The sequence below is a fragment of the Talpa occidentalis genome, unplaced genomic scaffold, assembly GCF_014898055.3.
Source record: "Talpa occidentalis isolate TD23 unplaced genomic scaffold, MPIMG_talOcc4v2.1 talOcc4.3, whole genome shotgun sequence".
Taxonomy (NCBI): Eukaryota; Metazoa; Chordata; class Mammalia; order Eulipotyphla; family Talpidae; genus Talpa; species Talpa occidentalis.
In genome coordinates this window covers 83,235,594-83,259,216 of record NW_023603184.1, presented here as the reverse complement: position 1 = coordinate 83,259,216, position 23,623 = coordinate 83,235,594, and the positions used below count along the sequence as shown (strand labels likewise).

Genomic DNA, 23,623 nt, shown 5'->3' with positions numbered 1-23,623 from the left:
AGAATAAATCTAAGTTAGTACTCACGCAACATTAAGAAAAATTTTAGGTTATGTCTAACTTCTGAGATACAGACATTTAAAAAAGGGTGGGGGGGCAGCACAAGAACTTTAGTTCTAACAGTAGCACCAGACAGAAACTGTTCCTGTCAATGGAATCTTGGCTGACTGGTAAAGAATTCAGAGAAGCAAAGATGGGCAACAATTTTTCATTATTGCAACTTCAGTCACTGCAATTATATAGCTCATTTAAGACTCCACTACAATACAATTAAATACAATTTAAGTACAAGTTCTTAAAGTTATATAGGTCACCTGAAATAAGGACTCAAAACGAAAATCTGTCACATCCAACTTTGAAAGAAATACATGCTTTTTACCAGGTATGATATCATTAGTGATTTTCTTTTTCATTATGCCTTGCTACCATTAGAAGATATATTTTCTGATGTTCCCTTTTCTCTCTGAAGAGTATACTAAGTTGGGCCTCCCTGGTGGCGCAAGAGGTTAAGCACCACACTATGAAGCAGTCCCACAGCCTCTGCTGCTTGAGTTCAATAGCCGGCCAGGGAGCAACCCACATGGCACAGCAGACCTCTCCTGTCTCGCCCACTGCTCCCCTCAGCTGTGTATTTCGATCTGCCTGTTCTGCTCCCAGCTCTGTCTCTGGTGAATCCTCTCACCCCCCTCATTTCTGGCCTGTACCCCAGCTCTTGTATGCATAAATAAATAAATCTTTAAAAAAAAAGAGTATACTAAGTCATTTCAAGTTTTGAGATCATATTGAATATAGAAGTAAGTCAAACAAATGCTGAATTTAGAATCTTTACTTTTAACTAAATCACCTTTAGGTTATCCAAGGTAACTAGTTGGACCAAAGATTTATTCTATTGTGACTATTCTTAAAAGCAAGAAACCAGATTTGTTACAAACTTTCCTTTCTGACGATTAGCAGATGATATAGAATCATTAGTTAGCATTTAAAAATATTTCCGAAGTCTAATGCTGGCAGGACCATAGAGTCAATGTAAGCACACAGGATGAACATATACTTACTTAGGATGTATATGAATGTTTTGATTAATAGATTAAAAAGTTACCCTTTTCTCCTAAAACCAGAGGATGTAAAGGTCAACTCTAGTAAGTTGCGTCAAAAGGTATTTTAATTCAGCAGATGTTTTTAAAAATAACTATATAATAATTCAGGTACCTAGTGAATCCAACAATTTGTGCATGCTTATACCAAAAATATTTGACTTTTAGTTGTAAAGAGTACATTAAAAATAATCCTGTGTATGAATTGTAGTCATTACGAAAATATTAAGACAGAGTCTAGTAGGTATGCGTATATACACATCAAAGCAATAAGCAATAAAAACTCCCTTAGAGATTTCCATTTAACAACATAAGTATATATAATGATTGACAGTAAATATTTATTGGGTCACCAATTATTGGAAGCTCCAAACTTTATACAACAAAATGTAAATGTAATCCCATACAAGTTAAAGGAAGTTCAACATGTCTTTGTTGCAAAAGCAAACTGACTTAATGTGCATTTTTATTTGCACACTGATCTGTACCTATGTTCCTTATAAAGCATTAGGGTTTTATTTCTTGTTCTTTGGTCCTCATAAACTTTGAGAAATTGCCTTTTATTCTATCAGTAAGCTACTGGGGCCATGATTTCAGTGAATGAGGACTGGTAAAAACCCTTCATTGTGATAATGTCTTGAATTAGAAAGTATAATGAATTTACTGTGATGGAATATTTTGCTGGTTTATAATGATAAAATTCTGTTTTGTAAGTAACGGGTTTCATATTTACAACTGGAGGACAATGTTTTAAAGTTCACATGACCACTGTAAGGGCTGACTGAAACTGATATAATTATTAATACTAAGTGCTTACAATAATCATAAGTAGAATTATTAAATAGAAAGTTGAGAATGAATATGGAAGAATCAGAATTGACCATTCAGCTGTCTATATACCTTTATTAGATACTGTACTAGCTTGGGAAACCCACTCCTTCTTTTATATTGTGAGTCAATATTATTCTAAAGTTACACATTAAGGAGGACAAAGAAAATTTCTTATCAAAGATATTTTTAAATAAAATATGAAATCCATGGCAAGAACTAAGATAGTACTCTTTGTTTTTCAAACATCTACTAAGAAACTAGCAACTCATTTTACTAATGTTATGGAAACAATATCACAAAATAAAAGATTTAAAATTGCAATTGACTTAGAACTAGAACTGGGAATTTTCTTATGAGGATAATGTGGGAATACATCTAGTACATATTAAAAATGTCAAAACCTAGTGTATACTAAAATTATTCCATGATAATTAAATCATACTGTCAGCTTAAACTACAATAGAAAATAACTAAAAGCTCAAATGTGATAATGTACAATGTCTTCCAATGAGCCAACAAATTTAATCTGCTATATGTGATGTTAAAAAATACTTTTGAGAAAAAAATGTTTATGTTTAGAGAGTTTGGGGTTTTTTGGAATAATGTAATAAATCGTTGAATAACAGAGTTGGTCATCTTCAGGTAAAAGTATATAGCAATAAAATACCAGCAATGATAGACTATTTTCATGGTTTAAAATTAGTGAATTATATACAGAATAAAAATCTTCAGAATACATTATTAAGTGGAAAATTTTTCTTTATATTTTTCTGTTTTAATAGAATACAGCAATATCTTACTTAACATGCATTTTTCCACCTAACAGTATCCATTTAGTTAATATAAAATTTATTTAGGCAGAAACATCAAAATAAAGATATGACCAATATGCTTCTGGAATACAATTAAGATATCTCTTCACATTAAACTGTAGGGACCATCTTTTTTTTTTTCCCAGATGCCTAGCACAGTGCCTGACAGACATGAGTAGATGCTCAATAGATGTTTAATAAAAAGCTAAGTACAATCTGTTTTGCACATACATTCATAATCCAGACAAGTTTGCAATGGTACATAAGTTGGACATAGGCTTTCTGGCTGACTTCATGGGGTCCCACTGAAGACTAGCAGTAAATCTTCATATCCATAGAAAACTGGAAAGCTGATAATTGTCTGGGTAAGGACCAAAAAAACAAAGTCAGGGAAACATGTCACCTAAGTAACAGTTGCTTTATAGAGCTGGTAAAGTGGCCTAATCATTCCAATAACCTATTGTACTAGTCATTCAATGAAATGAAATTTAAGTGTATCCTGTACATTTGCTAGTATATTTTTAATTGGAACTATTTTCATCATCCCTTATTTAAAATAAGGCACCTTTGTCAAATTTCATCCTATACATGGTTTGGAGGAATATGTTTTTACTTTTTTTTAGTATTGAAAAAGTGAGAGCCACAGTAGAGAAAAAGTAGAAAAAAAAAATTCATCGTAGTGAAGAAATTGTAGCAGGGGAAAGGACAAAGGAGGAAAGGGAAAGAATCCTATGAATGGAATAAAAAATTTCAAACATACCTAATTCTATCATCGATTATTATGACAACCAGTAGGGCCTACTGTGCACCAGACACTTCTGTGAAGGATATAAATATTACAAGACAAAAATCTTTAGCCTTAAGTAGTTCATAGACAAGACTCACAATTAAATATTTATAATACAATATACATTCTTCTTATATATAGGAGACCTTAATACAAAAGTAAGAAGTATATTCGCTGATTAATTGGAAGTGCTGGGGAAAACAAGCATTAGGGAAAGCTGAAATAATTCTCAAAACAGTAATAGTCCAGAATGAGAGAAATCAGTACCTCTTCCAAAAATAACGCAAAGATTACTGAATTATAAATGGACAAAATTATGGTTTTAAAGCTGTTTATCTTAATATAAAAATATGCCTCCATAGAAAACCCTTTAATACTATACATAGAAATGTGCACAATAGTTTTGTATCTGACAAAGGAAAATAAGGTAGTATAGCACAATGAATGTCAGGAGACCTGAGTTATCTGGCCCATGCTGTGCCCACAGATAGGCCCTGGAACACTGGTCAAGCTCTTCAAGCTCTCTCTGAACTTCAGCAACATGGGAAATGAAGAGTTGGATAAAGTGACCTCTAAGATAACAGCTAGTTTAAAATTACAGTCCTAAAATATGTCTCAATATTTAAATGTTTTTTACATGTAAATCATTATCCAACTTAAAAGTCTGGAATCTTCAAACCATAAAGGGTTAACACTGGGGATGGTGGGTTAAGGAATGTTTCCAAAGGAAAACAGAAAACTAAGTAAAGGTATTACACTCAAGACAAAATTTTACTGGGCCACTACCACCCCAATTTCTACATAATTCACCTCACTCAAAATTGATTTCTTCACTAAGCTCCACTTTCAATCTTTTACATTAAGGCTGCTAAGGTAATAAGGTGAGGACAAGAAATCCTAGGTGAGCCTGGAATCATAGCATTGATGTTGGGAGAAAAACTTGAACTTGGTATAGACTTTTACTGAAGTGCAGCAATTATACCTTAAAGAAAGGTAAGAAACTACTCAAATTTTTAACAGAAAGGAGGGAAATAAGGCCATATTTACTGCTACACAGCTTTTTCTTTTTTACAGCTTTTTCTTTTTGCCCTCTGTAATTGTCTACTTCTGCACACAGTTGGTAATTAAAATTTCACAGAACAAGTTTTGACATAACCAACGTTTTTCTGCCACCAAAATATATTATGTTTTGGCTTTATGAGCAAGAAAATAAAAAAATCAAATTACTATGTTTTTATAATATTTATGTTAAATATTCTTCTAGATTTATTTTTCTTCAACCCTTTCTAGTTGATCAAATTGCTGTTTTTACATTGCCAGTCTGATCACAAAATTGCTGCTTTACAGAAGAATATTTTTTGCTGACATAAATTATGGGATCAGAGATACCAATGCATTTACAAAAAAGAAAGGGAGGGAGGAGGACAGGGAGGAAGAAAGGAAAGAGAGGAGAAGGGAGAGAGAGAGAGAGAGAGAGAGAGAGAGAGAGAGAGAGAGAGAGAGGAGAGAGAAAGTATCAATGTGTGCATCCATCTTCAAGGAAAGGATAAAGAAATGTATGTATGAAACAAAATACCACTTTCCAGTGTAAGCCCTAGTAAAAGGCCTACATCAGAAACCTACTTCCTAGCATTTCTGAAATAAAATATGGCAATGAATTTGAAAACCATTCACTGAGAACATACTTTGTAGAAACAGGTATTAGTGATTTTTATCATGACTTAATTCTAATATATACAAATCTGGATTTATCTTTAATTTTTCATCTAACTGCAATCAATACACTCTCTTCAACTTCATGATTTCTTTGACTCATGAAAACATATTTTAAAAATCTAACTCCATATATATATGTGTATGTGTATATGCATATATACATATAGAGAGCAATTTGGTTCAGTACCCCCAGAGATGAAAAACTCATCTTAATTTACACAAGTAAATAAATAATTCAGTTAAAACTGAAAGTGCTACCAAATCCAGCAAACTATTGATGGAGAGGTTTGGCCTTCCATGAAGGCAGAACAACATAAAGTTTTCAATGGGGATTACTTGTGCAGACAAGTTACAAAGATAAGAAAAATACCCAGATAAATTATGAAATAACTAAAATTCTCATCTTATATAAAATAAATATCAGGAACATGTGTGCGGAGAGACAATACCACTAGTATTTAAACTTAAGCATTTTAGGCTTGGAACTTTATATATTGATATACGAAACAAACATTTAACAAAACAAAAAACAAAAAACAATAATATAAGTCAAAACCTAGCCAAAGGCCTCAATCAACTAAAAATTTGAAATCTTCTATGCAAGTCAGACAAAACGAAAAAAAGGAAAATTAAACCCAGAAAGCAAAAACCAATCAAGTCTGTTCCAACACTGAAGTCAATAGCCAAATCACATACAGAACCAAAAAGGGGAAAACACTCAGGTCTACAAATGGATAAGCAGTTCCAATACAATCCAGATCCCGACATTTTCCCACTCAGAAACAAATGCAGTGGAGCTTTCCTGGGGAAAGAGGAAAAAAGCTAACCAAATGATTTTTTTTAAGTGACATCCAGAAAGTGTCTGTCTTTCTCTTTCCCTGGTGCCTCATTGGAGGAAGGAGGGGGTTGTTTTTGTATTCTCCCCCACTGTAGCAAGACACAATCAGATGTTAGCTGGAGGAGAGAAACCAGTTTTGACAACAGCAAATAAAAATAAAAGTGCCCTTCCTCCTCTGACAGGATGGGCACCCCACCACACACACCCCTCCCCACTCCAACCCCTCCTTGACTCCCCACCCCCCAGCACCACCCCCTCCTCACCCCGGAGCTCCACTGCGTATGTGGTTTGGTGCTACTGTTGCCCCGGAGTAAAAGTCAGAGCCAGAGGAAGGCAACGAAGCCCCCACAGGCACACTTACCTTTCCTGCCCCCCACTTTTGAGTGCCTTCCCTGGAGCTGTGGAGGATGACACAAAGGGTAATAAAGGGGGGGAGTGGAGGAGGAGGAGGCGAAGGAGAAGGAGCTGAGCTGGGGAAGTGGCTGCTCCTGGGTGTAGTGAGATGTCTCCAGCCAGGGCCAAACAGCAGCAGCAGTAGCAGCAGCAGCAGCAGCAGCAGTAACAGCAGCAGCAGCAGCAGCAGCAAAGGGTCTGTGTTGCTAAGAGGCTTTTGGTCTCTTTCTCTCCTCCTCTCACGGCCAAAGAGGAGGAGGGTGGAGGGGGCTCGGGAGGGAGGCTAGTGGTGGGGTGAGGGAGTAGGAGTCGTGGATGGGGGTTTTCGAAGAAGAAGAAACTCCTTCTCCTTCTCTCTCAGGCTCAATCCCCCTCTCAGGCTCAGGGCTGGAGGGTGGGGGAAGGAACTCTGCCGCCTTTCCCCCCACCCCCCTCAATTCAAGGTTGAAGTGGGGTAAAATTAGTGTCCTGTCTCTTTAAAAATAGAAATAAAAGGTGCCCCCCCTCTGCCACTGCCTCTCTCTTCATCATCAGCTGCTGCTGCTGCTGGGGTCTCTCTGCTTGGGGGGGAGGGGGGGTTCGGGTAGAAGAGACGGGAGGCACTCACTGCGCATGTCCCTCTCTGACGGGAGGCTGGTTGGTTGAAGGCAGGAGGAGGGGGAGGGGAGGAAATGAGATGGTTTCCCAGAAGGCGCCGAGGCTCTCGCGACCCGGAAGACATTGTAGCAGGGGGTAGAGGGGCGGGGACGAGGAAGTGGAGGAAGTCGCTACTCTCTAACACCTCCAGCCCCCTCCTCCCTCCTAAGGGAATGTGGAGGAACGGAAGTGGGCGTGGCTAGAGGGGAAAAGCGGTCACGTGTCCGGGCGGGAGGCGGGCCTAAGGGAGAAGCGACGCACGCGCGGTGCACGCCGGGAGTAGTTGTGCACCGTTGGTAGCGGCAGGTGAGGACTAGCGGATAACGCGGCGAGGTGAGCTTGGAAATTGATTCCCGTGGTCGCAGGATCTCCTTGCAGCCTTGTTCAGGGCAGGGTTTTCTGGGAGAGGTAACATGGAATAAGCTGGTCTCAGAACGAAGGCCAGGGACGCCGGGGCGAAAGACGGATCGGAAGGGCGTTGGAGGGAGGCTGAGCAGTCGGGGGATGCGGGCGGGGGCAGGATTGTGTAGGCCGGGCGGGCCGCGGCTGGGGGACTCCCGGACTCCGGCCTCCCGGCGAGCCTGCTGACAGATCCCGGGGGGGAGCACACGGGGGCTCCTGAGAGGTTAGGTCTGTGGCAGTCAGCGGCTGCACGCTGGGGCTGCGGAGCGAGGTGGTGCTGGTGTGCGGGAGAAAGTGATCTCCGGAGACTCGGGCTCGCTGGTGACCGCCGCTTCAGCTCCGGGGCCCCGCCCTGGGAGGGAGCCCATCTCCCTGCGAATTTTGACAGCTTGCAGCTTCAGATGCATTGCTCGTATTGGGTATAGTTCCCACCAGTGCTTACCTCTCTGTACTCTCCGGAATTCTGAAACGGCTTTGGGGAGGAAGCAGGAAAAGCTTGAGTGAAATTTCCCTCACTGGCTGGCGTTGTTGCTGCAACCCAGTGCCTGAGCCTGCTTTCGGAGAGGGCGATGGGGCTGGGAGGTCCTTGAGACCGAGTTTTAGGATTGGTAGTTTCCCTTTCCTCTGCTGTAACTGAGAGCTTCTTAGTGGGTATTTTAAGTTTGTTTGGTTACTGGACTTGGATTGACACTTTGGTTTCTTAAATGCTGCCTCTCTTTACTTGCAGTCATGTTTCACTCAGAAGAGCAACATTCATTCAAAATATGAGAAATCAGTCATGAATTTCCATTAGTAAAACTTTTAGTAAAATAGCAATTTTTTTGCATTCACTCCATACAGTCTTAACTGGAAACGTTACCATTTTTTCACTTGCCTTCTTTTGTAAAAGGCCTTTAAAAATTAATCACTCATTTATGGCTTCTTCTATTACGTTAAGAATTTAAAATTGCTTGTGTTTATTATGTTGTTGTTTAATTCTGTAATAGATCCTTAGGAGCACACGATCAATTAAAGGTGCTGTGTATTTTCTAATTCTTAAATGTTTTGGCATCATGGCCCATTGCTTCTTTTCGTATGTGCAGGTGGAATAAAAATTAGGTTCCCGTACCATAACATTTTCTTTATATTGAAACCAAATGAATATTACTTTATAAAACAATTAAAGCAAAAACGTAAAACCTTCGTAGCTAACGATCAAAAAGTGTTCATAACTATGTGGTATAATGATTAGTTATAAAGTGAACACTGTGATCGCTGTCGAAGTTAAGAACTAGAACATGGCTGGCACCGGACACATATTCTTCCATCACTCGTCACCCGTCCTCCTTCCTCACCACTTCCAAAGGTTAACCCTAAATGGATTTTTATAAGTATTGCCTAATTTTCTTTCAAGTATTTTTTTAAATCACCTATGATAACAATCTTAAACAGTATTATTTTTTGCCTATAGGTAATCTATGTATAATTTGCCTGTGTGTACATGAAATATACATTAGATATAATTTTTCTGATGTTGTTAACATGTTTCTCGTGTTGTTAACAGTATTTAACACTGTTAGTACATTTGGCTTTATTGAATATATTTTCATTCCTATATAGTAATGTCTGTAGTACAGTAAGTATAATGTAGTAAGTCGTTTTATGACTAAACTGCAATTTACTAGTGTAATGTGCATTTGCACTGTGTCTTATTTAGAATTATGAACAATGCTACTATGAATGATCTCACAGATGTATTTTTATGTACATAGCATGCATTTTTTACAGTCCATATCTATCTATACGCACACGCACGCCAATAGATTGTGCCAAACTTTTCCAAAATGGATATATTAATTTACTCTCCCGCTATATGATAGATAGTTGTGTTCTACAGTCTTACTAAGAGTTGATAGTTTTCAGTTTTTGCCAACCTAATAAATGTAGCTTTATGTCATTGTTTTTAGTTTCCATTCCCCTTGTTCTTAGGGAGAATTAGCTCTTTTCTGAAAATTTATTGCTACTTAGACTTCGTGTACAATTTTTCTATTTGGTTGCTCATTTTACTGAAAGATTTGAGCAGTATGGCCACTTATTTCTCAGTGCTTAGAGCTTTTCTCTATGGGTACTTAATAATTACCTCCATTTTACTCCTTTCTGTTTTTTATGCTGCTGTTGTTGCTATTTGAATTTTAACTCCAGAAGAAGTTTCTGTACCTGAGCTGTCCAAATTAGATGCCACACTGAATGTGGCTATTGAACACTTAAAATGTTACTAGTACTGTTACTAATAGATGAATTTTTACCTTTATGTATTTTTCTAATTTGAAAATTGATATTTGATTCAGTTGTTGGAAAATCTTTTAAGTAAAATCTTTAAGTTGTTTGCAACACCTAGAATATGTAGATTTACTTTCTCAGCTGTTAAGTTTTAATAAAAATAAAGATCGGTGACAATTTACCAACCTAATTGTCATATTCTGTAAATGTCACACACCAGATTTCTAAGACATAGTATGAAAACAATGTAAAGTACTTCACCTTTTTATTGTGATTACATGTTGATATTCATAGTAACTTAATTTTACCTTCTTTCACTTTTTTTAATGGGGATACTAGAAATTAAAAATTACATGTGGTATTGTACTTCATTAGACAGTTCTTTTCTCATACATCATTGTTTAATTTCTTGTTCCTTTGTTCCTTTTTTCTTCATTTCTACATGAATTCTGCTTTTTTTTTTGTGGATCTTTTTTTCTTGTGTTTGAGTATACTCATTAGAACTACCTTAATACAGTTCTGCTGATAACCAGTTTTTTGCTTATGCTATAATGTCTTTTTTCACTTCAATCTTGAAAAATGTTAGGGGTGTTAAATTTATAGCATTGTGGTCAGCTATTAACCTAACTCTTGTGACTTTGAATTTTGTCTTTGCCTTATGTTTTCTGCTATTTTTTCTTGATATTTTTATGTGCAATTCTTTTCCCTCTTTGGGGTTTGAGTCCATTGAGTTTGTGAATTAGTGTCTTTTTTTTTTTAAAGATTTTATTTATTTTTATACAAGAACAGGGGTACAGGCGCGCAGACCTCTCCTGCCGCCCACTGCTCCCCTCAGCAGTGTCCTTCGGTCCTTCTGCCTGTTCTCCCCGCTCTGGCTCTGGTGAATTCTCTCACCCTCCTGCGCTTCTGACTGTACCCAGTGCTTGTATAAATAAACAAACAAACAAACAAACAAATAAATAAATCTTTAAAAAAAAAAAGAACAGGGGTACAGGCCAGACGCTGGAGGGTGAGAGGATTCTCCAGAGACAGAGTGGGGGAACAGAACAGGCAGACTGATTAAATACACTGCTGAGGGGAGCAGCGGGAGAGACAGGAGAGGTCTGTGGTGCCCTGTGGGATTCTTGCTAGCAGTCTGGGATCAAACCCGGCTGGGATTGAACCCATGCTGCAAAGGCTGTCAATAGCTTCACAGTGCAGCGCTCAACTGCCTGTGCCACCAGGGAGGCCCCCGAATTAATGTCTTAAAGAAATATCACCTATGGTTGTCCTTATTCTTGCAGTTAGGTGATAAAAATTAAAATCTTGACTTTTGTTGATAATGGTATTTGTAGTTAACATGTTGTCTATGATAATTCACATTTTGGAATTTTTTTATGTTTGTGCATGTTGATGACTTTTTTGTTTGTATGCTAGTTGTTCTATTTGAAAAATTAGAGGCATATGTAAGTACTAGCATAATGGTATCTTTCTCAGGAAGTTGTTTTCCCAGGAAAGATGCCTGGGGTACTATCAGACTCAACTCACTTAATTCATGTTCAAGACCTGGAATCCCTTCTATGTACATATCATTTTGAAATTTGGATTTCAAGTCATATGAATTCTCTTCTACTTCTAGTTCTCTCTTATTTTAATGATGATGCCTGTATGTTTTCAACTTCAGTTGGCAATGGTTTTTTTGAGTCCCCAGGGTTAGCAGATCTTGCGCTTTGATTTCTCACCTCCCGCCCCTGTAACACAAGAAAATAACCAGTAGCTCAACCTTTCTTGTTTTGCAGCCTTTTTTTCTGATAGATGAAAATTGTTAGCCTATAAGTATTCCTTTCAGTTCTGTTTTCTGTCCGAGATTGTAGAGAATGAATAGCATATCTTCTTAATATTGGAGTTCACCAGTGAACAAACCAGGCCTTGATGTTTTCTGTTTTGGAAGGTTATTGTACTGATTTAATTTCTTTAATATAAATCTGTTGAGATCGCATGTTTCTTTGTGTATATGCTTCATAAGATTATGCCTTATAGAGAATTGGTTCATTTCATTTGGGTTATCAAATTGTGGGCATATAATTGTTCATAATATTCCCTTATTATGATTTTCATGTCCATGGGCTTAATAGTGATGATATTAGTCATTTGTTTCTTGTTTTTAATCTTTTGTTCTTAATATTGTTCAATTTCAATTTAAACTGAAAGTTTTTTGTTTTGTTTTTCCTGATTTCTTTAAGTTTCATTGGTTTTTGCTCTAATTTTTATTATGTTCTGCTTGCTTTGGTTTGCTTTGATTTGATATTTCCAGTTTCCTAAGGTGGAAACTTGGATGATTGATTTTAGATCTTTTTCTGTTCAAAGTCATGCATTCAAGGCTATTCGTCTACTTCAGTGGACCACAATTATTGCTGCTCTCTCTTTTGTTCTGTTGTTTTTTTTGTTTTGTTTTGTTTTGTTTTTGTTTGTTTGTTTTTTACTCTCCACTCTTTTTCTGCCTTTTATGATGTCCACACAAGGACAGAATCACCTATCAAGACATTTCCATCAGTATTGTCATCCTTAAGTAACGATACAATTACAAGCAATTCCAGTCCACTTTCATGTTGCACTATACCATTTAGAGGGTATTCCTAATTCCGCACTCCCATCCATTTCACTCATCTGTATGCTATAATTATTGACTCATTTTTTGCTTTTATTTTGACCAAATTATTATGTTAGCTCAGTTTAGATTAATGAAAATAAGGCTTTATTTTACATTCATTCCTTCTCTTACATGCTTGCTTTTTTGAGAGCTTGTTCGGAGGTTCTAGCACGGGAGCACAGCTACTTGTATACCCTTGACTACAGGTCTTTGTTCAGGAAAGGTCTTCCTCTTCAAGCTAGTACAGCTTTGGGAAGGACTCACATGGAGCTGTGGAAGGGGAAAAGGGTACACCTGCCTAGCCACCCAGATCAACCAAATCAACCCTGGTGAGCAGTGGGGTGTCAGATGTTGCAGCCAGATTACCTTCACATTCTACATTTTCTCTCTTTATGGAAATTTGTGTTTTTAACCCCTATCATTTTCATTATTTCTGAAGGACTTGTTAACTTTTCTTGAGAGCCAGGTTTACTGGTAACAAATTCCCTCAGTTTTTATTTTATTGAGAATGTTTCTATTTTCCTTTTACTTTTTGGAGGATAATTTTGCTACACATGTTTTGTGTTTATTTAATTTGAATATTTTATATACGTTGCTCCGCTTTCTTTCTTCCTTTTATGGATTCTGACGAGAATGCTGATCTAATTCTTATTATTTCTTTGTATCTGTCATATATATGTATCACATATTCTTTGTAGGGGTGTGTGTGTGTGTGTGTGTGTGTGTGTGTGTGTGTAGGGAAATGCAAATCAAAACTACCATGAGATACCATCTTAGACCAGTGAGAATGGCACATATTAAAAAAAACTAGCAACAACAAATGTTGGCGAGGATGTGGAGAAAAGGGAACTCTCCTGTACTGTTGGTGGGAGTGCAAACTGGTCCAACCACTATGGAGAGCTGAGTGGTGATTTCTTGACCTACTAAACATAGAACTTCCATATGATCCAGCAATTCCACTCCTAGGTATTTACCCAAAGGACACAGAAACATCAATTCCAAAGAACACCTGCACCCCTATGTTTATAGCAGCACTGTTTACAATAGCTAAGCTTTGGAAACAACCCAAATGCCCAAAAATAGATGACTGGATCAAGAAGATGTGGTACATATACACCATGGAATATTACTCAGCATTCATAAAAGATAAACACATGCAATTTGCAGCAACATGGATGGCGCTGGAAGGGATCATGCTCAACGAAATAAGCCAGAAAGAAAAAGAAAAATACCAGATGGTCTCACTCATAGCAGGAATCTAGAAAACTTAAATAAGGGACCAGGAAAATGAATAACTATAAGAAAGTGAAAATCAAAATCAACAAAAAACTATGAACCAGAGACACTCTATGGGGGTTGGGGGGCAGGGCGGGGAGGGATTAGGGTCAAAATAAGGGGGTTGCAATTGTATGGGGAATATAAAAATAAAATTTATTTAAAAAAATAAATCTCAGGCTTCATCATTTTCTTTGTCTTTGACCTATAGTTTACATATGATCTATAATATGCTTGAATGTAGATTTTTGGTATCTAGCTTGCTTGATATAATCTCAGGTTCGTATGGTTTGGTATCTTTAAGTTTAGAAAAATCTCAGTCATATTCAGCTGTTTCTCTGATTCTGTTTCTCTACTCCTTCTGGTGTTTATATTACATGTTACACCTTTTGTACTTACTCCACAATTTTAAATATTCTGTGTCATGTTTAGCTTTCATTTTTCTCTTTATATTTCAATTTTGGAAGTTACTACTGATGTAACTTAAAGCTTACTGATTCTTTCCTCAATCATTTCTACATTATTCAGCATATCAAAGCTATTCTTTATTTCTGTTGTACTATTTTTAATTTCTGACACTGACGTCTTAATTTTTTTCTTAGTTTTCATTTCCCTGCTTACTACATTCCCATCTATAATTGCATGTTGTCTGCTTTACCACTAGAGCCCTTAGCATATTAATCATATTTGTTAAAAATTCACAGCCTGTTAATTTCAAAATTTCAGCCATATCTCGGTTTTACACTATCTTTCAAATCTTTTAAGCTATGAGTTTTTTTTCCCCCTTTACATATGCCTAGTAATTTTTGTTGAAATCTAAACATGATGTAAAAGGCATGAAGGACCGAGATAAATAGATCTTTAATGTGAAATTGTGTTTAGCTCAAAATTGGGCTGTTTATTGTATTTGTCGGTGTCATAAACTAAAATTTTCTCATGTCTGCTTTTCCTCCATTGTTTTCTTTGGATTTTCCTAGAGATTCATAGAATTAAATCTGAAATTTGTTCTTTTACTTGTAATTCCTGTTTATTATTTAAAGATTTATTTTATCTATATATGCATATAAGAGCTGGGATGTAGGCCAGAGGTGTGGGGAGGTAAGAAGATTCACCAGAGACAGAGTGGGGAGCAGAGCAGATGGATTAACTGAAATACACTGCTGAGGGGAGCAGCGGGCAAGATGAGAGAGGTCTGCTGCATCATGTGGGTTAGTTCCCTGGCCTGGGATCAAACTTTGGAACTGTGCTGCAGTGGCTGGGGATAGCTTCATAGTGCTACGCTACCCTTGGAGGCCCTGTTTGTTTAAAATAGGAATCCTACTGAAAGGGGAGAGAGTAAACATTCCATAGTCCTATGACATGGTCTCAGTTTCATGTGTCAGAAAGAGAACAATCAAGAGACTGTAACCCTATTGCATGGTTGTTTTCTCAGCATCCCCCCAAACTTACCCCTTTCAGTGTGTCAGGAAGGATAGAGGTAGTTATGTGTTTGTACTATTGTTGTTTGTTAACCAGAATCTTACCAACTCTATTGTCTTAACTAAAGCAAAACATTTTACTCTTGTAAGCCAAAAAAAGTTGTCTTATTTATTCTTTTTTGCTTTCTTGCTAATGTGGAAGAACTACATTTTAAAGATTTATTTTGTTATTCTGCTGTTATTTTGTATTAACATCAGAATATTACTTAATTCTACTTACCTGTGATAGTAAAATAGGAGGTTAAACAGTGGTACTTTTCAGCTTAGTAATAAAAGGTACTACACTCATTAATCATTGAAATAATAGCTATATACAGATTTTTGATGAAACAGTAAGCTCCAGTTCATAAATTTGTATAGTTTCATCAATAAACATAGGTACTTTAGAAAAGACAGTGTAAACATGCTTTTCTAATGGTTAAATTGATAGTTTGCAAAGCAAAATTGAGCATTTTGCCGTTTGATGAAATCTTGTAGTTTTTTATTGAGTCTTTATAAGTACCACATAAAATTGGCATGGTGAGATTTTTCTGTTGCTTGGTTTCTCTACAATCTTAATAGTTTTGGTGGACATTTTATGGATGATTTTATTTCCAGTGTCTATACAGTTTATTGTGGTTTTTTGGTGACTTACCTATTTCAAGTTAAAAAAGCAAATTCTGGACCTCCCTGGTGGTGCAGGTGGTTGAGTGCAGCGCTATGAAGTTGTCCACAGCCTCTGCAGTGCAGGTTGGATCCCAGCCGGGCGGGGAGATACCTACATGGCGTGGTAGACCTCTCCTTTCTTGCCTGTTGCTCCCCTCAGCAGTGTATTTCAGTCAATCTGTCTGTTCTGTTCCCCACTCTGTCTCTGGTGAATCCTCTCACCCTCCCGTACATCTGGCCTGTACCCTGGTTCTTGTATGCATGAATAAATAAATCTTTAAAAAAAACAAAAAAGCAAATTTCTAGCATTCTACTAGATGCTGTTTCTCATCTACATATGCTATTTGCTAATAAATATTTGATTAAGAATTTTATGAATTCTGTGTGAGCTTCATCTGGCAAGATGTCTTTTACTCTATTTTCATTACCAAAGGTTACATCAGGGGTATAGAATAAAGTCAAAGCCTTTAGCTTTTTTCTAGACTTTATAGCTGTTTAAATCTCTTTAAATGCTTTTAAAAAAATTTAGCTATAAATTAATCTGGGGCTATGATTTGAGGATCCTTTCCATTACATTTGTAATGGCTGATTTGTTAAGATTTTCTGCTTATACTTTTCTTAGTATTCATTATTTTCTTAATAACTATTTCATCTTTTTTTTAATCTTGGCCTTTATTTTTTGTTATGCATTCTTTTGGTTTACCTAATTTCTAGCTTTATAAGTTATGTATTGCAAATTGAATGTTTTCTTCTTTAATAATAAGTTTAATACCAATAATTTTCCTCAAAATTTTATGTTGGTCACATCCTCTTGATTTTGTGATATTTTGTATTTTTATAGAGAAAGTTTACAGTATTCAAATTAGTTCTCAATGTTGATAATTGAATGATTAGTATTTTCTGGGTTTTTTAATAGTAAAGAACATGCTATCCATTGCTGCATACCAAACTATAATACTCCAAAACAGTTGCAACATTAGAGACGTAAAATAACAAACATTAATTTTCTCTTAAGGTTTATGTGAGTTAGGAATTCAGAATCACCCTACATGAACTGCTGTAGTTCTTAGTCCGTCAAGAGGTTACAGTCAAGGTATTAGCCGGGATTCCAGTCATCTGAAGGAGCTAGAGAATCTGCATCTGGTGTATTAGCTGGTACACTAATGTTCTTGGCAAATCACTACTCTTTCAAGATGCCTCAGTTCCTTACAGCATGCATCTCTTTATAGGATTGCTTCATTATTTTCATTATATGGCAGGTGATTTACCCCAAAAAAGGTGGTCCGGGAAAATTATGCAACTATCTTCAGAAGTCACATAATTTCCATAATATCTTGTTGGCTATGCTATCTTGTTCACTCTTTCTTTAGTATGGAGATGTGAATATTAGAAGATGAAAATCATTGAGGACCATTTAGGAGCCTTTTTAAAGTAGCAATAGCAAGTTTGGGGGGGTTTTTTGGATGTAAGAAAATCTTGCATTGTGAGTATGAAACCACCTTTTTTAGGACCAGAAAGTTATTTGAGATACTACCTCCCTTCTCAGGCCTCAGTTCATTCTTTAGATATCTTCTGAAATAGTTAATTAATTTAGGTAGAGAACTATACTTGTGGACTTCAGTTTGGATAAATGTCACTGCTGAGCATTCAGAATTAAAGCACTCTTTTATCATTCATTTTCCTTGTCTCATCTTTAGTGTGTTAATTTAGATCTTAGTTATTCTAGAATATGCCTAGAGCACTTAATTTTTGCCAAAATCATCTTTTACAAATCTTGGTTTGTAACCTCTATTCTAGTGAATTTTGAGCCTATATGCTTTATACTTTCCAGAATTATTCAGCAATCTGGTCATCCCAACTTTTTAGCTTTCCCAATGACATAGCTTTAGCATTTTTTTTTTTTTTTTATAGAGGCATGTTTTTATTTATTTATTTGTTTGTTTGCTTGTTTATACATGCACTGGGTACAGTCAGAAGCGCGGGAGGGTGAGAGAATTCACCAGAGCCAGAGCGAGGAGCAGAGCAGGCAGAAGCGAAGTACACTGCTGAGGGGAGCAGCGGGCGGCAGGAGAGGTCTGCGCGCCATGCGGGACCCTCCTCCGGTGGCCGGGAGCAGCCGGGGATTGAACCGGCGCTGCAGAGGCCGCGGGCAGCTTCGCAACCCAGCGCTCAACCGCTGCGCCACCGGGGAGGCCCTAGCTTTAGCATTTTTGTTGTTGTTTCTTCTGTAATACCAATGACATTTCTGAAGGAAGTAAAGGTAAACTGGTGCTCTGTCATCTTAAATGAGTGCTTCTAGCCTACCCTTCTGTCAGGTTGACTCACTGTTGTGTAGTCTGCCTTGCCTCTGAAAGAAAGTATGAGAAGACTGTTCCTTCCCATGTGCTTTCTCTTCTGCTAATTTAGGAAGGCCCTTGGTATTTTTTGTTTGTTTATTTTAAACAAGGAGATTGCAAAACAGATCCAGTGTTGTAGATCCTATTGCCTTTTCAAAGGAATAAGTTAGCTATCATGAGCTAGCTTTATTTATTTAAGTGTTAGGAAATTGATTGTTGGAGTATAATTGGATTTTTTTTCCAACTGAAGGTTTGGAGTCTCACTGTATTCACTTTATTGGATTGATGCTTTTGTTTATTGTTTTGGGGGAGTTCTGTTTCTCTGAGGGTGATTTTGTATTTTCCGTACCTCAATAGTTGTGGAATAGCATTTTCTTGAGACAGAGAATGGCGTATACATGGGAAAAGATGTGTGAAGAATGGCATCTATATAGAAAATAGTATATTTGAACTTGTCTTTTCATAATATTGGGTTATTGGAAAACGCCATGATGCATATTTGCTTGAAAGACATAGAAAAAAATAGCATCATGACATTTCCAACAACCCAGTAGATCATCAGTTACATCGACAGTCCTTTAAAGTTGTTGGGGGTGGAGGGGGAGATTTGTAGGAAAGTGACTATATTGTACCCAAGTTCTTAACCTGGATCTGCATGCAACTGGGTTTGTGAATAAATTCGTATTTCAGTTACCCTTTGGTGACCTTGCTAAAAAATAAGTGAATCTATAACTTTTATGTAGGTACTTTGTATATTTTATTGTCTTGAAGTCATCATGATGACCAGTTGTTGTTCAGTATAAGAATAACAAGTTTTTTGAACATTCTCCTTGGTTGAAGTCAGAAAAGGATAATGTTTTCTTTTGTTTTGTATGTTGTTATGTAAGAAAAAACTAACCTTTTTTTTTTTTAAGATTTATTTTATTTATGCATACAAGAGCTGGGGCATAGGTTGCGGGGTGGGAGGAGAGGATTCACCAGACACAGAATGGGAAGCAGAACAGACAGATTAAATGAAATACATTGCTAAGGGGAGCAGTGGGCAACACAGGAGAGGTCTGCTTCACCATATGGGTTAGCTCTCTGGCCTGGGGTTGAACTTGTGCTGCAGTGGCTGGGGATAGCTTCATAGTACTGATTCTTAACTCCTTGTGACATCAGGGAGGCCCCTCTAACTCATCTTTTAAAGCAAAAAAAAAAAAAAAAAAAAAAAAAAAACCAACAAAAAAACATTACTACCGCTCTCTTTAAAAGTAACATCTATTTTAAAATATTATATTACAACATAAATTCCAGTTTTCCTGGCAAAGTTTAGTGGCATAGTTACCTAACTAAGGATGCTGATAGGTAGAGGTTTGTATTCATTAATAAATAAAATTGGAGAACATATTTCTTTGGTCCCAGTACTTAAATTGTAGGAGTTTGATCTCTTTGCTTTGTGCATAAGCTGAACAGTCTTATTAAAAACTACTGTTCTTAAAGGTTTTAGGAGAAATTCTAAGATTTTAGGTTCACATGAATAATTGTTAGAAATTCTCAAATGGTTTCTTTCTAAGGCAATGCTATTTTCAATTTTTTCCTTCCAAAAATAGTTTAATTAACATTTGCTAATTAATTCACTGGAGTGGCAGCATATCATATTTACATTTACATAAATTCAACTGTGTGAACATGTCAAAGGGAAAAATTATTTAAAAGTGGGGAGGATTCTATTCATTATTCTTCTCAAATGTGCATATGCCCTGGAGTAATTGCTCCTGCAAGAAAGTGTAAGAATTCTACTTTGTGGACTTTCCAGAGCATTTTAAAGAAAATTTGTCAATGTACACTCTCTCCTTACTCAGTGACTTCAGTATTAAATCTTGGATCCTATGTATGATACCTTCCTCTGTCCAAAAAAATGTTGTTTCTCATCTTGTTTGCCATTATTTATCTATCCAAGTAAACACATTAGCTTTCATCCATAAGCTCAGTTCCTCCTCCTATTTAGATTCCATGTGCTCAGAGAATGTATAATACTGTTTGGCCGGTGTAATATTTAAGTTGTTGTAAGATAAATCAATGCCAAGTAATATAATACATTTCAAAAGCTGAAAGGATTTTTAGTTTGCAAATTTGTGTTGCTTTTTTCATTAGCCTATATATTTTATAAGTGAATATATTTTATTTATAGACCTATGTTCTAAAGAGCAGTCCTCCAAGTATTATTTCTTTTTTATTTATTCTTTTACACAATGTAGAATTAATACTTATCATTTTTAAAGGATATACCGTGGTTAATAATCACAAAATACTGTAGTAACTTATAAATGCCTTTTTCTCTGAAGATTTCATATTATTAAACCTTTGATTATCCCACTGAGAGTATTTATTTTGTGATTATTATTTCACCATTTTCTTATAAACAATTCCATGGGCAAATTTATTAATAGTGGAATTCTAATTTGCCCTTCACAAAGTTAGATACATTTTCTAAAGGATGTATTAATGTATCTTTGCACATTTAAGTATGTGTTTGTATGTGTGTATGTGTCTCTTTTGTGTATGTGTGGTTCCAGGTACACCGCTGTGCAGTTATGACATCTCAGAGATGAAAGAGCATAGCTTTTCTGGAAAATTTCAAACCTTTCAATAGAAATTATTTGATCCATTTTTTGTATTAGATATTATGAATTATTTTTCTTCATTTTAACATCACTAAAGAAAATATGTTTCATATGATTAGATTAATGATTATTAAACTTCGGATATATTTGTCATGAGTGTTTTGCTAAATATATTGTGTTCTATTTATTTACTGGGAACAAATGAGAAGAAAGTGTGTTGTAAATTGTTAGCGATTAGCAGTTATTCTATTGTGAACAAATTTATCTCAAAAAAACACATGAAGCAATTATTTTATATGGAATTAATGCTTCAGCTCCAGAGAGCTCAAACACCTCACTGGAAACTGCCCAGCTTACTAAAGTCACATAATTTCATAGATATTTTCAGCCTGATTAGAAAGTAGTTAGAAATATGTTTGTTAGCTGCAAATTTACATCAGTTTTGTCCCTTATTTTTCTCACCATTATTTCTTGTAACTCCATTTTAATTTTTACCTTACTACAAATACTCCAACTGAAAAGAGATGTGTGAAAACTATTTCTACGTGTAAAAAAAAAATAAAATTTTCCTACCTCCCTTTCATTCACGAAACAATCATAGACATGGAAACCATCCATAGATTTCTCCTAAAATACCTTTTGTTTTTTACATTATTTTACTGTTCTAATTAAGAACTTTTTTCTAACTAAAGAAAGGGACAGTTCTTTTTTTATTCTTTTCTTTGAATAACATCAGTGATACAGATTTAGAACATAGATAATGTAGAATTTGCGTTTTAACTTTTTTTTTTTCATTTATGCATACAAGGACTGGGGTGTAGGCCAGGGAGTGGGGGCTGAAGGGATTCACCAGAGACAGAGTGGGGAGCAGAACAGGCAAATCTACTGAAATACACTGCTGAGAGGACTAGCGGACAAGCCAGAGAGGTCTGCTGTGCCATGTGGGTTAACTCCCTGGTCGGGAATCAAACTCATGCCACAGTGGCTAGTGATAGCTTGATAGTACTGAGACTTTAACCCCTTCGCCACCAGGGAGGTCCCTTCATTCCTGCTTTAATCTTCAAGTTCTACATAATTTTTTTGTTTTTGCCTACTAAACAATTCACCTTTGACAGGCAACCATTTTTCATTTCAGAAAGGATCCATAATTTTCTAGAACATCTGAATTATTTCTTCATTCATTTAAAACATCACAGCAATATCTTTAAATTTAATAAATAAGATAACTGGTTTTCATCAATTCCACCCAACCTATACTTTGTGTAGTAATATCCTGAAAGTGAAAAACATTTGATGATACCACTTGTAACACCTATCTATCACTGATCTCCCACTCTTTCCTTTGGAATCTTGAGTTAATGATGCAAGGTGACCTGCTAACGCAGAAATTAAGTGACTATGTTACTATTAATTTATTTAGTAAATATTATATAAACTTGATTTTGTTCTTATTTATTAGGTAAATATTTATAAGTTTTAAAATACTTTCTTCACCTGAGAGGGTTATTTTGCTCAAACTATGTTTGCAGGCCATTGAATTGTAGTATAGTCAAGTTCACGATTTTTCTTTGACTTTTTCCTTAAGCCAAGTGCCTAAAGTTTTGGTATATTGTGTTTTTACTTTTCATTTATCTCTGAAGTAATTTTTAATTTCCCCATGTGATTTCTTCTTTGATCCACTGTTTATATTGAGTATATTGTTTAATTTCCACAAATTTTTGAATTACCCATATTTTCCATCTGTTATTTCCAACTTTCATCCCATGTGGTTGGGAAAAATATATTTTACATTGCTTTCAAAATCTATCAAGACTTAATTTGTGTATTGGTGTATAATAAATACTGGAAAAATGAACCATGTATTATGTATTCTGTTTTTAGATAGTGTTATGCATATTTCTATTGTATCTAGTTGGTTTAATGTGTTGTTCAAGTCCTCTGTTTTCTCAATTCCATGTAGTTGTACTACCCACTATTGAAAGTAGGATTGTAAAGTCTCCAGTTTATATTGTAAAAATTTCTGTTTCTCCTTTTATGCTGGTTATTATTGATTAATATACTCTGATGATCTGTGTGTAAATGTTTATAATTGTTATAATTGTTTATAATTGTTGAACTTTTGTTAATATATAATAAATTTATCTGTCATGCTTTAACACTTTTTATTTTTTATTTTTTTATAATTTTTTAAAGATTTATTTATTTATTTATACAAGCATTGGGTACAGTCAGAAGTGCGGGAGGGTGAGAGAATTCACTAGAGCCAGAGCGGGGAGCAGAGCAGGCAGAAGGACTGAAGTACACTGCTGAGGGGAGCAGCGGGCGGCAGGAGAGTTCTGCGCGCCATGTGGGACCCTCCTCCGGTGGCTGGGGAGCAGCCAGGGATCGAACCTGCGCTGCAGAGGCTGCGGGCAGCTTTGCAACCCAGCGCTCAACTGTTGCACCACCGGGAAGGCCCCTAACACTTTTTATTTAACATCTAGTTTGTTTGATAATAATATAGCCATCTGTTCCTTTGTTGATTAGGTGCATGAAATATTTTTTTTCTGTCCTCTCACTTTCAAATTACATTCATGCATTGCATTACCACAAAGATCAATGAAATCTGCCATTAGACAATTTTATTGTTGTTTAAACATCATAGAGTGTAATTATACAACCTAGATGGAATAGCCTAACTTTACATCTAGGCCATAAAGTATAACCTGTTGGTACCACCATTGTGTATGTGTTCCATCATTGAATGAAATGTTAAGTGATGCATGACTGTATATGTACTTTTGGGTCTAAATTGAGTCTTTGGTAGATAGCATATGATTGCATCATTTTTTATTTATTCTGCCAGCATTTGTCTTCTGTAGAGTTTTATTAATTCATATTTGAACTCA

At 36.1% G+C, this 23,623-nt stretch overlaps 1 protein-coding gene and 1 long non-coding RNA gene across 3 annotated transcripts in view; one reads left to right on the top strand and one right to left on the bottom strand.

Annotated features, from left to right (window-relative positions):
• LOC129146629 (uncharacterized) overlaps nucleotides 1–7,062 on the bottom strand; it is a 138,557-nt gene extending 131,495 nt beyond the window's left edge. Inside the window, exon 1 of the long non-coding RNA XR_008553554.1 lies at nucleotides 6,438–7,062. This is a non-coding gene — a long non-coding RNA (uncharacterized LOC129146629). The remainder of the gene's footprint in view (nucleotides 1–6,437) is intronic.
• A 296-nt stretch (nucleotides 7,063–7,358) lies between these two features.
• Nucleotides 7,359–23,623, top strand: part of ORC4 (origin recognition complex subunit 4) — a 56,375-nt gene continuing 40,110 nt past the window's right edge. Inside the window, exon 1 of one of the 2 annotated variants that reach the window (XM_037523301.2) lies at nucleotides 7,359–7,438. The gene's annotated coding sequence lies outside the window, so the exon portion shown is untranslated. The remainder of the gene's footprint in view (nucleotides 7,439–23,623) is intronic. The other variant, XM_054699715.1, reaches the window with a different exon arrangement.